This window comes from Phoxinus phoxinus (genome assembly GCF_949152265.1).
Source record: "Phoxinus phoxinus genome assembly, chromosome: 2".
Taxonomy (NCBI): domain Eukaryota; kingdom Metazoa; phylum Chordata; class Actinopteri; order Cypriniformes; family Leuciscidae; genus Phoxinus; species Phoxinus phoxinus.
In genome coordinates, this window is record NC_136877.1 from 11269430 (window position 1) to 11283106 (window position 13677).

Consider the following 13677-nt stretch of genomic DNA (forward strand, 5'->3'; position numbering starts at 1 on the left):
GGTTCTCTTTCGATAAAGTTCACTCACATTGCGTCTGCTTTTATGGGGAACTAGCGCCAGTATAAGGAGAGGGTCGGAACACGGATGGAGCCTGCTACTCGATCCATAAGTGTCTCAAAGTGACAACACCCATGCTTGAAGAGCAGGGATGTCCAGGACCAGGTTATAAAATCTGATAAAAGTGGACGGCGAGGACCACTGGGCCGCTACACAGATAACTCCGATAGAGATTCCCAACTGCCAGTGGACATGACAAATCCATTGCCTTATAAGCCAGCGCTATTGCATCCACAATCCATCTGGATGGTCTCTGGTTCGAGACCGGAAGTCCTTTGCTGCGGCCTCCAAAACAAGCAAACAGCTGCTCTGATTGCCGAAACTGGCCAAAGTGCTCGATATACACTCAAGGCCCTTACGGGACAGAGTGGATGAGGTTCACTTCACCTGTGATCTAAATGGGGTGGAGAGCACTTTTGGCATATGGCCTTTTTTCGGCCTAAGGACCATCTTACTGTAATTTGGGCCGAACTCAATGCAGCATGGTTCCACAGATAGAGCCTGCAAATCACCAACTCGCTTGACTGACACTAGAGCCAACAAGAGGGACCGAAGGTCGGTCGTCTCGGGCAGCTCAAAGGGAGGGCCTTGGAGAGCCCTAAGGACTGTGGAGAGATCCCAAGACGGGACTGAACGAGGGCAGGGAGGACCGCTGCATGACAGCATGACTCCGATGTTCGAGGAGCTCAGCAGGTGAACCGCCCTCACTAAGCGTAGGTTTGTTTGTGCCCATAATAGAAGCCGCTTCGCCAGTCTGTGAAGAGGGCGAGACCTGGCACCTCTTTGGTGGTTTATGAATGCAACCACCGTCCTATTGTCTGAGCTGACCAGGACATGATGGCCCCTGAGTTCTGTCATGAACTCCTTGAAGGCCAAAATTACCACCATCATTTCCAGATGGTTGATGTGCCATTTCATTATAGGAGTCGCCCATGAGCCGAAGGCTATTCTGCCTTCGCTCAGGGCCCCCTAGCCCATCTTTGAGGCATCTGTCACGACCACTTTCCTCCTGGAGACAGAGCCCAGCATCATCCTGTTCTGGTTGAAATCGGAAGATGTCCAAGGGACCAAGATCTTGACACAGCCATGGGTCACCCTGAACGTGAGTCGGCCTGTGTGCCATGCATGAGGTGGGACACAGTCTTTTAAATAGAGCTGGAGTGGTTGCATGTGGAGCAGGCACAGCGGAACTTCTGAGGAGCTGCTGCCATGAGGCCCAGTAGGCTTTGAAACCTCTTGAGGGACACTTCTCTGAATGAGGCTGCCATGCTCCTGATTTTCAAGACGCACTCTTGAGAGCCAAGCCTGCATTAGAGCTTAGACAAATCCGTCCCTAGGAATGAGATGCGTTGGCAGGGGAGCAGCGTGCTCTTGCCAAAATTGACCCTGGAACCCAAGTTCTCCAGATGGCTGAGGAGCAGGCATCTGTGGGCACGTGGCTCCTGTCTCGACTGGGCTAAAAGTAGCCAATCGTCGCGGTAGAATTCAGATCTGTCTCAAAGGGGAAATTGCATCATTTACACGTAAAGGGACGTTTTGTAAAGGGACGTGGAGCCTGAGAGAGTCCGAATGGAAGGACTGTGGATTGGTAAGCCACCCCCTCGAATGCGAATCTCAAGAACGGTCTGTAATGGGGGACTATCTGGATGTGAAAGTAAGCGTCTTTCACTGATATAAACCAATACCCGGTGTGAATCTGCACAAGGATTTGTTTCAAAGTTAACATTTTGAATGGCCATCTCATGAGGGCATGATTCAGACGTCTCAGATTGAGAATGGGCCTGAGAATGCGCCATTTTTCTTGGGACAAGGAAGTAGTGGCTGTAAAAGCTGCGTTCCGTGGGGACTTCCTCCACAGTGCACTACAGTGTAAAAATGAAAGTTGAAATAAAACAAAGGGTAACAATTTAGTTTATGGTCCAAGTCTAACGATTAATTTAGATATTACTAGGATATTAGCTGTTTTCTAGTACTTTTAAAGCAGATAAATAATGTATTATCCTGCTTAATCCTAATACCTAAACTTAACAACTACCTTACTAACTATTAAAAAGCAGTAGTTTATTGAGGCAAAAGTCATAGTTAATAGTTAGTTAATAGTGAGATTTGGACCCTAATATAAAGTGTGACCAAACAAAGATTCCCAGAGTATATTTTACATGAAAATATTATTTCAGTATTTCTACTTCAAAATTTCACGTTTCACTTCCTCTTTCAAAGTCCAGGCATGAAGTGTTAGATACCCTGTTGTTTTTGTCAGATTATTTGGGGTTCAAGAAATGCCAGATTCCTTGGCTGTAAAAATCACACATACACTCATGCATTTGTCTGAGAATTCTTTTGAATTATTTGTTTTATGTATGTTTATTTATTTTTGAATCTACTTTTGCAAACTAATCTTTGTTTGTTAGAATTTTTCTAAATCTCTACGATATTTGGTATGCACACTGTGTGAAGTGTCCCTGTCAATAATCATTAAAAACATGTTGAAGTTTGAATTTAACATAACTGCCAGAGGCCAATAATGTAACAGATCTAATTTGAGAACAGAATAATTCTTTTTAATGACATTTGATAAATGCATGTAAAATCACACTCTAAAGTAAGGGTATAGGCTATATATATACACAAATATACATTTATATACTGTTTGTATATATATATATAGTATATTGAGCTTTTTTTAACTGACCAGTGAGTTCATATCAGTTCACTGGGCCATAGGAGTCATATGCAAATGTATTTGCCAGTGTGACACCACAGATCGAGCTGTTTTCGGAGCATGATTATGTGAGTAATGTGAGCCCAGTGTCAGCACACAAACATGCCAAATATGAAAAATTAAATGACTACAATGTAAAATATTATTATTGTGTACATAAAGATATGGGGGAATTCGGCTTGTCCTGTAGATGATCAGATCTGTTTCCTCTCTGGAGGAAACTCTGGTTCAGTCTTTCCGCTTGAAAATTCTGCCATGTAAATAGCAAATCCGCCATGGCGTGAGTGCAACTGGCTTTTAAAGGGAATGGGAGATGAGAATCTGATTGGTTTATTGCACGTTACGCCCAAAACAAACCCACTACTCAGAGAATAGGGACAACCCTTTAAGACCATGGCCGACCATTTTTTTCGTCGTTAAACTAGCAAAAGTGGATTGGGACACGACCAAAGTGCACGTGTGCTGTGAGCTTTAGACCATGCGCTTAGATTGTTAATATAGGGCACAAAGGCTTTAATAAAGTGTAACCAATTTTTTCTTACTGATATAATGCAGAGACATTAATGTGTATGTGTATTTCCCTCAAAAGTGTAACACTGACCTCATTTGCAAAATATTCATGCTTTATTTGTTTGAGCATCTCGACATGACCACAATTAATAATGTGAGTTTGGGAAACTTTTAGAAGCATTAAACCAAGAGCTTATTTAAGCAGAAATATCTGTCTGTCATGAAGATTTGGCTTGTCTTTAACAGTCAGTTCCAAACATGTTGTCACCTACTGCAGGTTAATGAAAACACGAAACAACATTCACAGCGCATTTAATTTCGATAATGTAACATATTTCCGAGTGAAAAATTATTCAGTGGGATATAACGCATGCTGTCATTCATCATATGCAGCACAAAGTGCTTTCACTCAAGAACTCTCAGTATAAACACAATATCAAAGTAAATGGAATGCTCTCGAAAGCAGTAAAACTGCTTTATACCAGTGGAGAGGCTTCTCATCAAAATTGACTTCCTCTCTGTGTGAAAGTATGTTTCACTATGATGTCAGCGGCGAGAGCAGTTGAAAGCCAAATGCTTTTCTATCGCATGCTCTTACACATTATATGCATATACAGTGATCTCAATTAAGAACTCTTAATAGTCAGGAGAACACCGTAGTTTATGCAACACCATTTAATACATTCTTACTGAACTGCAAGTTGTACTGTCAACATCAAAAATCAAAATTGACTCCTTTTTTACTGTCTAAAGTCCCAATGAATTGGCTTGATTTGCAGTTGCTTATGATGTGTAGTTTGAAAAGCTTGTAATTTATGTTACAGATGCCTCTCCTACTCAGTGCCGTTTATGATGTTGAGTCGGTCTAAATTTTAGCGATGTTTCTTCTCCTCCGTAGTGCTTTAAAATTCTTCAGATTCTAGAGAGCATTTCATTTGACTGAAAACTTATGGTTCAGAGAACGTTTTGAATGCATAAATCTTCTAAACGCAAATTTTGTCATTGTTTTGGAGCTCACTAGCTAGATTGTAATCTTTGTGACCTTCTTCGTTTTACATTTTTTTTGCTGATGCCACTTAGTCTGCACAGTTGACTGGATAACCAATAGGCTAGCTACTTATGATTAGCCATTATTTAAAGTCCCCCTGTAGTTAATAATTGTATCCCTTAAAACTCAAATTTGATCACCAAAATGACATTTCAAGGCATCCTTGAAAATGCCTTCTTCATGCCTTAAAATAGCTTGAATGTTACTCCACACCCTTGCCTAATTTAGTATACGCAGTTCTATGAATATGCAAATTAGCCCCGCCTCCACTCACTCACTCACACCAGCTCAGAGATCCACTCGTTAATGATCACACACTGACATGATTGGTTAAAGGGTAGTTTGTGGCGTTAGAAACACCAGCGATTTTTGAGTCTTTGGTTCACAGCAGTTTTAAGGAGAACATACTCAGCAATTGTTTTGACTCATGAATTTGCACATGGTTTGTCATATTAAAAACACCACATAGACATATAAACAACATTTTTTCTCACCACATTTTTGATAAATTCTACAAAAGTGGGCGTAGAGGTGGAGAGGGAAGCGGGGATACAACACAACAACGGCTTTTGATAAAGACCATTTTATTTCACTCTTATTGAGTGGAAGCATCAAAGCTTCCCACAAGTTCACGCTGCAATTCACCATTGCACGCAGCAAAACGAACATACATTATACATGGTTTTGTAAGCTAACCATAAATGAACACAAATACATATCCTGTGACAGCCACAATTTAAATCACAAATAAAAGCACAGTTGTTTGAAACACACTGTTGCATCTTTAATAACTTTTGAGGCTTATTTTCTGGTTTTTATAAGCTCTTTGATGGTTATGGGCTGTAAAGACTGGTTAGACACACAGTGTGGATGAATCACATTTGTGTCGAAGACTCAGGATCTACTGTATGGAAGACAACTTATGCAATGCAGAAACTCTTGCAAAGCGAAAACAAACACAACTTTTTGATCTCACCGTTTGAAGCGGATGGTAACATTCTTCTATGACGTGTGACGCGCATAACTGTTAAACTCTACAAGAAAATATAGAGTTTAGGGTTTTATGACCCTTTAAATTGATCAGAAGTTACAGTAAAGATATTTATAATGTTACATAACATTTCTATTAAAAAAATGATGTTCTTTTGAACTTTCTATTCATTAAAGAATTCTGAAAAAAAGTTGAAGTCTGATGGACAGAATCAGAGCTCTCTCTCTCTCTCTCTCTCTTTAACACACACACACACACACACACACACACACACACACACACACACACACACACACACACACACACACACACACACACACACACACACACACACACAAAATGAGTCGAGGCTCAGTTTTCCAATTACAGCAATGTTTCATCAGACTCTAAACATTGATGGTAGTGCTGCTCAAACCCAAACTTCAGGCCTCATTACAAGCTAGATCTCTCCCTTCATCTATTTTTCATTTATTTCAAGTCTAATTTACTCGTTAAATAACTGTACAAGTCATTGAACTGTACAAGTCATTTAGAAAACGTACATTAACAGTTTGTTTAACAGTTATCTTATTGAGTGTATGCTTGCGTGTCTATATTTGCATGGGTGTTTGTATAATGTATCTGTTTATTGACTGAAAAGTTAATTACATGATACACTGATTAATTAATCAAATAGTCACAATCAACTCTTTCCCCGTCAGCATTTTTAAAAAAAGTTCCAGCCACCACCATCATTTTATTAACATTTCACAAAAGTGTCATGGCCACAAAAGAGTTAATAGCATCAATTTTTGATGAGTAAAAAAAAAAGATTGTGGTAACACTTCACAATAATATTCTATCAGTTAATGCATTTATGTTAAAGCTTTATTCATATTTTTTAACGTTAGTTAATACAAATGTTAATGTCAGCTCAGGCCCATTATATAATATTAACAGATACAATGTTTGTATTAACAATGTATTAGTAAATGTTAAAATGAATATGAACTACAATTTATATATGATTTAGAAGTATTATTTTGAAACAAATGGAACCTTATTGTAAAGTGTTAGTAAATATGTTAATAATAAAGTATTTAAAATTACATTTGCGTGATACAAAAAAACTGTCAAATGATTACAAAATTAATTGCATGATATGCTGACCAATTTTAAATCAAGTAGGCCTAATTGTAATTGTATTGCATATATCAACATGAGCATTTCTATAGTGTTTTTCACCGGGAGTCATTCTAGTTAATGGTTTAAAAGTTCAAATGAACAAATTACATCATTTAATTTGATATCTTCATCACTTCATCTGCCACTGTCCGATGTTGTAGGCCATCGGTCTAGTCTGATCTAACAGTAAATCATTCAGCAGGTCTCTATATTTTCACTCCAAATCAACTCATCATAATAGCTACTACTGTGTACGAAAACTTTCTTTATGATATACAGTCCATCATGAGCAATTTCATAAAGTGGTGGTGACAAGTAATAATCATTATGGTAAACAAGTGCTGTAAATCATACACGGATAGAGATGCTTTATATCAGTATAATGTTTTTCATGTCATTGAACATCAGTTTGTCACTGGTCTGCAGTCCACAGCAATTGAAATACACAACATTTCTATTTCAATCTCTGCAAGCAAGACATATGTTTCACATCACTAACACAATTTTATTCTTTCTGCCTTTTATCCTACCCTTGTTTTTAATTGGCTGTGGGAGTGAAAATACAGAAACGTGTTTGATGTTCTCCACATTTTCCCATCCGTTGCTTGTGTCTCCCTTCAGTATATCAAGTGGGCACCACTTCCTCCCACAAAGCCCTCAGTATAGTACGTCCAATACGTCCTTCATCTCTCCGCGTCTGTCTCTCGAGAGATACTGTGATTATATCATCGCTCTGGTCAGGAGGGCACAGGAGGAATTTAACTCCAATGAAGTTGACGTGATTTATTGAAACTGTTTTCACATTTGTGTGGATGGAATGTGGCTGGTACCGCACTGTACCTCCTGCAGGAACAGGAAACAGCTGGCTGGTGTCGAAGCGTTTCATTGGTCGATGAGGATTGATGGCTTGTGAGATTGTGTTGTCCTGTGAAGTTAAGCATTTAGTGTGTTCACTCTTTCTGTCATCATGTTTGTTTTGTTATTGGTTGGTTTGCTCGTTTTCTATTTTCTATTATCTATTATTTTGATAACTCTTTACATTAAGAACACTTAACATTAAACTACAATGGGAATATATATATATATTTTTTGTTTTCAAAAGTTTTTTAATGTTGTGAATGATTAATTTCGTAGCTGGTTGGCTTGGTTCAGGACTATTTAAAAGGGACCTATAATGCCTATAAGGATTTTTCAAAAGATGTAAGTGTGTATGTGAAGTTTTTGCTCAAAATACCCTACATTTATTTTTTTAAAGCATGTTAAAACTGTCACTTTTTGAGTGTGAGGAAAAAATTACCGTTTTGTGTGTGTCTGTCCCTTTAAATGCAAATGAGCTGCACAGAGGGCAGAGCTTCAAGAGCTTGTGTATTAGCATCTTTGATTAGCCTACCTCACACAGACGCGCACTGCAAATTTCTAAAACTTTTAGCCTTTTATGTTCAAACCGGAGTCGGACAAAGATGATGAGATTCAAGAAGAAGTGACTAGGCTACATGTAGACTGCGACAGGACATTTCTGAAAGGTTAGTTGATGAATTTATGTTGTGGAGTTAACTATCTTTTAGTCATTGAATAGCATATTTTGTCTTGATAATCTATAAATCGTGTTCTGGGGGCAGGGTTTATGTATATTTTAGGGTTAGTGATGTCACTAACACGTGAAGAAGCTCTTTCTAGTCCGTACCAGGCGTTTGTTGTAGTCCTTAAAAAAGCGATTTCTGTAAAATAAAATATCTCCCTTTCCTTTGAACTTTGAGCGTCGTAACTTTGCAGATGTTGTTTATGCTCAAACAGCAACATTACCCACTATAAAGTTAAAAAAGTGAAAACATAATCAACCACCCCTTTAAAGAAGACTAGTTTAAAATCCCTATATTGGAAAAATGGCTGCAAAATATATGTACGGAATCTATGGTGCTCTGGTTAGTTGCTATAAGGCATTACTAGAGTGTTTTGACTTTTTATGTGGCTATTCTGTCTAGTTGTTAAAGCGTTGCTGCATTGACTTTAGGGTTTTCTAGGTGGCTGATACAGTCAGAATAGCCTGAAGGACTATGCAGATTTAATTGCATGCTTTAGTAGGAGTTAAACTCTTTTGACAAAACCCTCACCCAGGTTCGAACAATAACAGCATGTTGTCCTCATCTAGACAACATAATGATAATGTGATATTAGAACTCATGAGACAATTACGACTTTCTTATTTGCCCTTTTCATTCCTCTACACAACCCCTAAATTCGTGTTCTGATGAGCAATCAGCCTTTCGCTGTTTCTGATATTTCAGTCTGACCGGGCAATTTAGTCATCACACACTTAGAATAAACGCCACCGCTCAGCTTTTCATGCTCCAAAAAGCTCTTTGAAACGATTCAAATGTTCTGAAGGATCTTGCAGTCTTCTTCCATGCGGTTTTGTGAAAAGCCGTTTTGCTACGGCCGTTAAGTTTGCTACTATTCAGATGATGATGGCCGTTTTCTTCCTCAGGCTGTTGGCTGGTTGGATGTTCAGATCTTCCACAAGCTGTGAGGCATTGTGATACCAGTGATGTGTGACGCTGGTGTCCAGTGCTGACCGTCTCTGAAGTCATGCCGGTGTGACACTGGCTCTTTGAGCGAGATGCGTGTGTGGAAGTGTGCTCCGCTCTTTGAACGATTCCCTCGTGCTCCACGGCTGTCAATAGCTCACTGCTGGAAGCTTTGACGGCGCCATTCGTATTCATGAGTCTAATTCAATCAAAGAGCTCTGAATAAAAGGCGTCAGAAACGCTGTGACCGCCTTTTAGGGCAAGTTAGAAAATAAATATGGAGGCCAGAGAGGAGTTTTCATTCGAAGAAAGATTGGCAAACATGTTTATACCTGCATCATTCTGCTTATGCAGAAGAGATCCCACATTGTTTAATGCCATCTATCCTTCAGTATGAAAATCCTGCATTGCTGTCCCTGAAAAGGAAGTACACTTTAGCATACTTTTTAAAAGAGTAGCCTAATGCTATGCTTAAATAACATGCTTTAAAATAATATACTTGAGTGTGAAATGAATGTAACAATTAATGGCATGTTAATTGCATAAAATGAAAATTGGTTATAGTTTAAATAGATACCAAATGCAAATATTGTCTTTGAAATATGTTCCAATGTTCCATTGTCTTTGAAATATGGTTAAAGTGTACTACTGAATTTACTGAGAAGCATTTATGGTAAACTAAAACATTTCTATTGAAACGTGGATTTTATGTTTTTAATATATTTGTAATGAAATTTCAATTCACTAACCAATACAGTTAAAATTATAATCATGAACTTTACACATGCGTTAGTCAACTTCAAAATAAGACCTTCTTTAAAGCATATTATAAAACGGTTAGTTCCAATCCTTGATTCTGATTGGTCAATAGCTGTTTTTTATTAACGATAAAACACGGCTATGACCGCTTCACCAAACGGTTCTATGTATCACTACACAACACCCCTAGCAACCGCTCTTAGCAACATAAACACATGTTTGATCTCATCGATGATCACAAGTTTGAGTCCTTTCAAACTTTCAAAATTTGTACTTAAGTATGTTAGGAAAGATCAGGTCATGAAATTGTACTCTCTTTCAACATAATGTTTCAATAAACTCCCTTATTGTTATCATACATTTTAAGAAGTACATTCGACTTTACAATAGTATATTTCTTTATGTTAAACCAAATGTTTATTTTGCCATGTTGTAGTGAAGAGCTTTGAGTTTCTGACCAACTCTATCTCACGACCAATTCGTACGAGTGAGTAAAAGGTGGCTAACTCAGACAAATTTGTTCAAACTCACTCGTGCGAATTCGTACGATTTGTCTAAACCCACGTGATGGGTAGGTTTAGGGGCGGGGTCAGGTGTAGGTCAATCGTACAAATTTATACGAATTGGGCACCTCTTAAAAGATTTTATTTTAGCAAATTTAGCAAAAATCTTACAAATTCGTACGAGTGAGGAATTAGCCACCTTGTGAAATTCGTACAAATGAAATGGTGAAATGAAGTGACTCAGAGCAGCTCTGGAGATGAAGTTCACGTGTTCATGTCCTCATAGTGAGACACTGAGACACACAGAACATGCAGACTTCATATTTGAATAGTTTTTTTGCCATTTTAATATTTACATACACCACTCCGTATTCCATTTTGATTAAATGTACAGCTCTACTTTTGATTTATTCCTCAAAGTTATGTGACATTCCCTGTTATGCAGTAAATTCCAGACCGGATTCCGCAATTCCGTCCACATTTAGAACAGCTTTGCATCAGTACTGTGCTTACAATGCCTTTAAATGCAGTGTATTCTGACAGCGCACTAGTTTTTGGAACGGATTCCGTCTTCAATACACAGAAGCCCAGGTCTCTTTTCAAAGTCTGTTGTGTTTCCAATACAGACAAGGTAATAAATATATGAGCGCTCAAGCTCAAGGTCTTTATTGGATGAGACCATGCAGTGTATGTCTTGAGGGAGCAGCTTTGGAATATGGAAGTTAAAAGCTAGTCAAACGTCCCCGACACACTCACAAATAGTGCTGGACAGCAGAGCTGCGGGAGGGCCAAACCGTGGAGGGCTTTGTCACCTTCATAACGTGTGTGTGCTGCGGTGTACACGGCACCTCGGGAGCTGTCAGTCGGGGAACTTCAAGAGCTGGCCTGCTTCTGTCCACAATGCACAGTGAGCCTGTGTTACTTTAACGCTCCTGTTTGCCCAGGGGAGCGAGTGTGGTTTCTCTGAGAGCGGATTTCAAGAGTCCATCCTGATGACCATGTCAGTGTCGCTTTCCTGCTGTTGTGAACTCAAGCGCTAAATCTCTGTTTGCCCCCGAGGGCTGCACAATTTCAGATACGTACAGTGGCTAGTGGATCTTCTCTTTTGTATGTTGTGAAACATTCTTCATAACCAGGCCCAAAAGGTGAATTCTTGTCTTGACTACTGACTTGTTTTTGTTGCATTTTCTGTTCAGGTATTAGAGGACAATCTGCAGAATAGATGTACTGTAGACATTGTAAAGTGTGCTGTACGGAAATGAAAGTATATACTACACTCTTATGTGGTATTTGTCTGATTGCATTTGATTGTTCAGTTGTTAATAAATAATAAATTAAAACTGTTGTTTTCAGTTTAGACCTATTAAATGGTAAAAATAATGGCTTTCAAATGTCATGTTTAATGGCTGTAATTGCTCATAATTACTCTTCCTTAGAAACTGAGAAATACAAGTCTACTATTGGCATCAGTCTATATCCGTGATACTGGCCTGAATGGTACAAAGATGTCTGAAATATACTTCCTTTATGTTGATTCTACATTAATGTGGGAGTTAAATGTGTCAAAATACACTATCGTTTAAAAGTTTTGACCAAGGATGCGTTCATTTGATTTACATGACAGTAAATGCATGTTACAAAATATTTCAAATAAATGCTGTTCTTTTGAACACTTATTATCAAAGAATCCTGACAAAAATGCATCACGGTTTCCAATTTTTTTTTTAAACTGTTTTCAACATTGATAATTATAATAATAAATGTTATTGAGCAACAAATCAGCATATGATTTCTGAAGGATCATGTGACACTGAGGACTGGAGTAATGGCTGCTGAAATTTCAGCTTTGCATCACAGGAATGAATTGCATTTTAGAAAATATTACAATAGAAAACAGTTATTTATAATTGTAATATTAATTCACAATATTACTGTTTTACTGGGTTTTTGATCAAATAAATGCAGCATTTGTGAGCATAAGAGACTTCTTTCAAAACCATTAAAACATCTTACCAACCCAAAACTTCATAACGGTAGTGTATTAAATCATATCAAAATTAATAATGCACCTAACATGATTAACTGTGATTAATCGCAGTAAAAATGTGCGGCTAATTACATTTTGTAAGAGCGAATACATGGCTATGAATTGCTGTCAATGTTCAAAGATGCATTTTGTGCCCAGATGGTGTAGTTATAGTATCTACCAACAGGGACTATCTGGGTCAAACCAAGCAGCCAAACTCTCACCATTTGTTTTGAACAACCCAACTTTTCTGGACGAATCAACATTGGCTCAACGGAGGCACGAGATTTGAGCGAAATCTGTTTTTAGATTGTTTTTTCAGTCTTCTTTTAAGCAAAAATATACTTCATCTGCCATTTATTCATCCTGTTCATAATTGAGTTTCAGAGTCGGATGAAGTTGCTAATCTTTATTCTCACTTTATTTTATTCTTTTCTCTGATGTTTGAGACCCCGACAAAGCAAGTTCTGCCTTAAAAACTGCACAGAGTCTCCGAGCTGCTTACTATTGCACAGGAATGTTGTTGGAAAGAGCGAGAGACAGACAGACGTAGAAAAAAGCCCTCTTTGGAGTTGGACATTAAGGTTGCTATGGTTACTCCGAATGGAAATGTAATGCTTTAAGACCCGTGTGTGTCTGTGCGCCTCTGCATGGATGGTGTGTATGTGTGTATGTGTGCTGTGGTAAGAGAGAGGCTTTGTATGAAAGGGATTAAACTCTCTTTGTGGTTGCTATGCTTGGCGTCGTGACACAGGGCCTCCTCAAAAGCTGAGCTCTGAGTCTAAACAGGGCCTTACACACACACACACGCACACACACGCACGCACACACACACACACACACACACACACACACACACACACACACACACACACACACACACACAGGGTGTTTTCCTGTTTTATGAGGACTTTCTATAGACATAATAATTTTTATACTGTAAAAACTGTATATTCTATCCCCTTACACTAACCCTAAACATACCGATCACAGAAAACTTTCTGCCTTTTTACATTTAAAAAAAAAAAATGTCCCCACAAGGATTTCAAATATTGCCATCTTTGTCTGGACATAAATTTGTGTTTTTACTTTTGTCCCCATAATTGTTGGGTTTACCATGCACACGCACGCACACACACGCACACACACACACACACACACACACACACACACACACACACACACACACACACACACACACACACACACACACACACACACACACACACACACACACACACACACACACACACACACACACACACACACACACACACACACACACACACACACCTGCTGAGGTGATCATACTTGCACACTGAGCCAAACAATTACAGAACAACATGAAAAAGCTGCCTTGAGCGTGTGTGTG

At 38.6% G+C, this 13677-nt stretch overlaps 1 protein-coding gene across 3 annotated transcripts in view; it reads left to right on the top strand.

Moving 5' to 3' along the window:
- Nucleotides 1-13677, top strand: part of LOC307011911 (adhesion G protein-coupled receptor L3) — a 305103-nt gene that overhangs the window by 126653 nt on the left and 164773 nt on the right. The window lies entirely within an intron of this gene.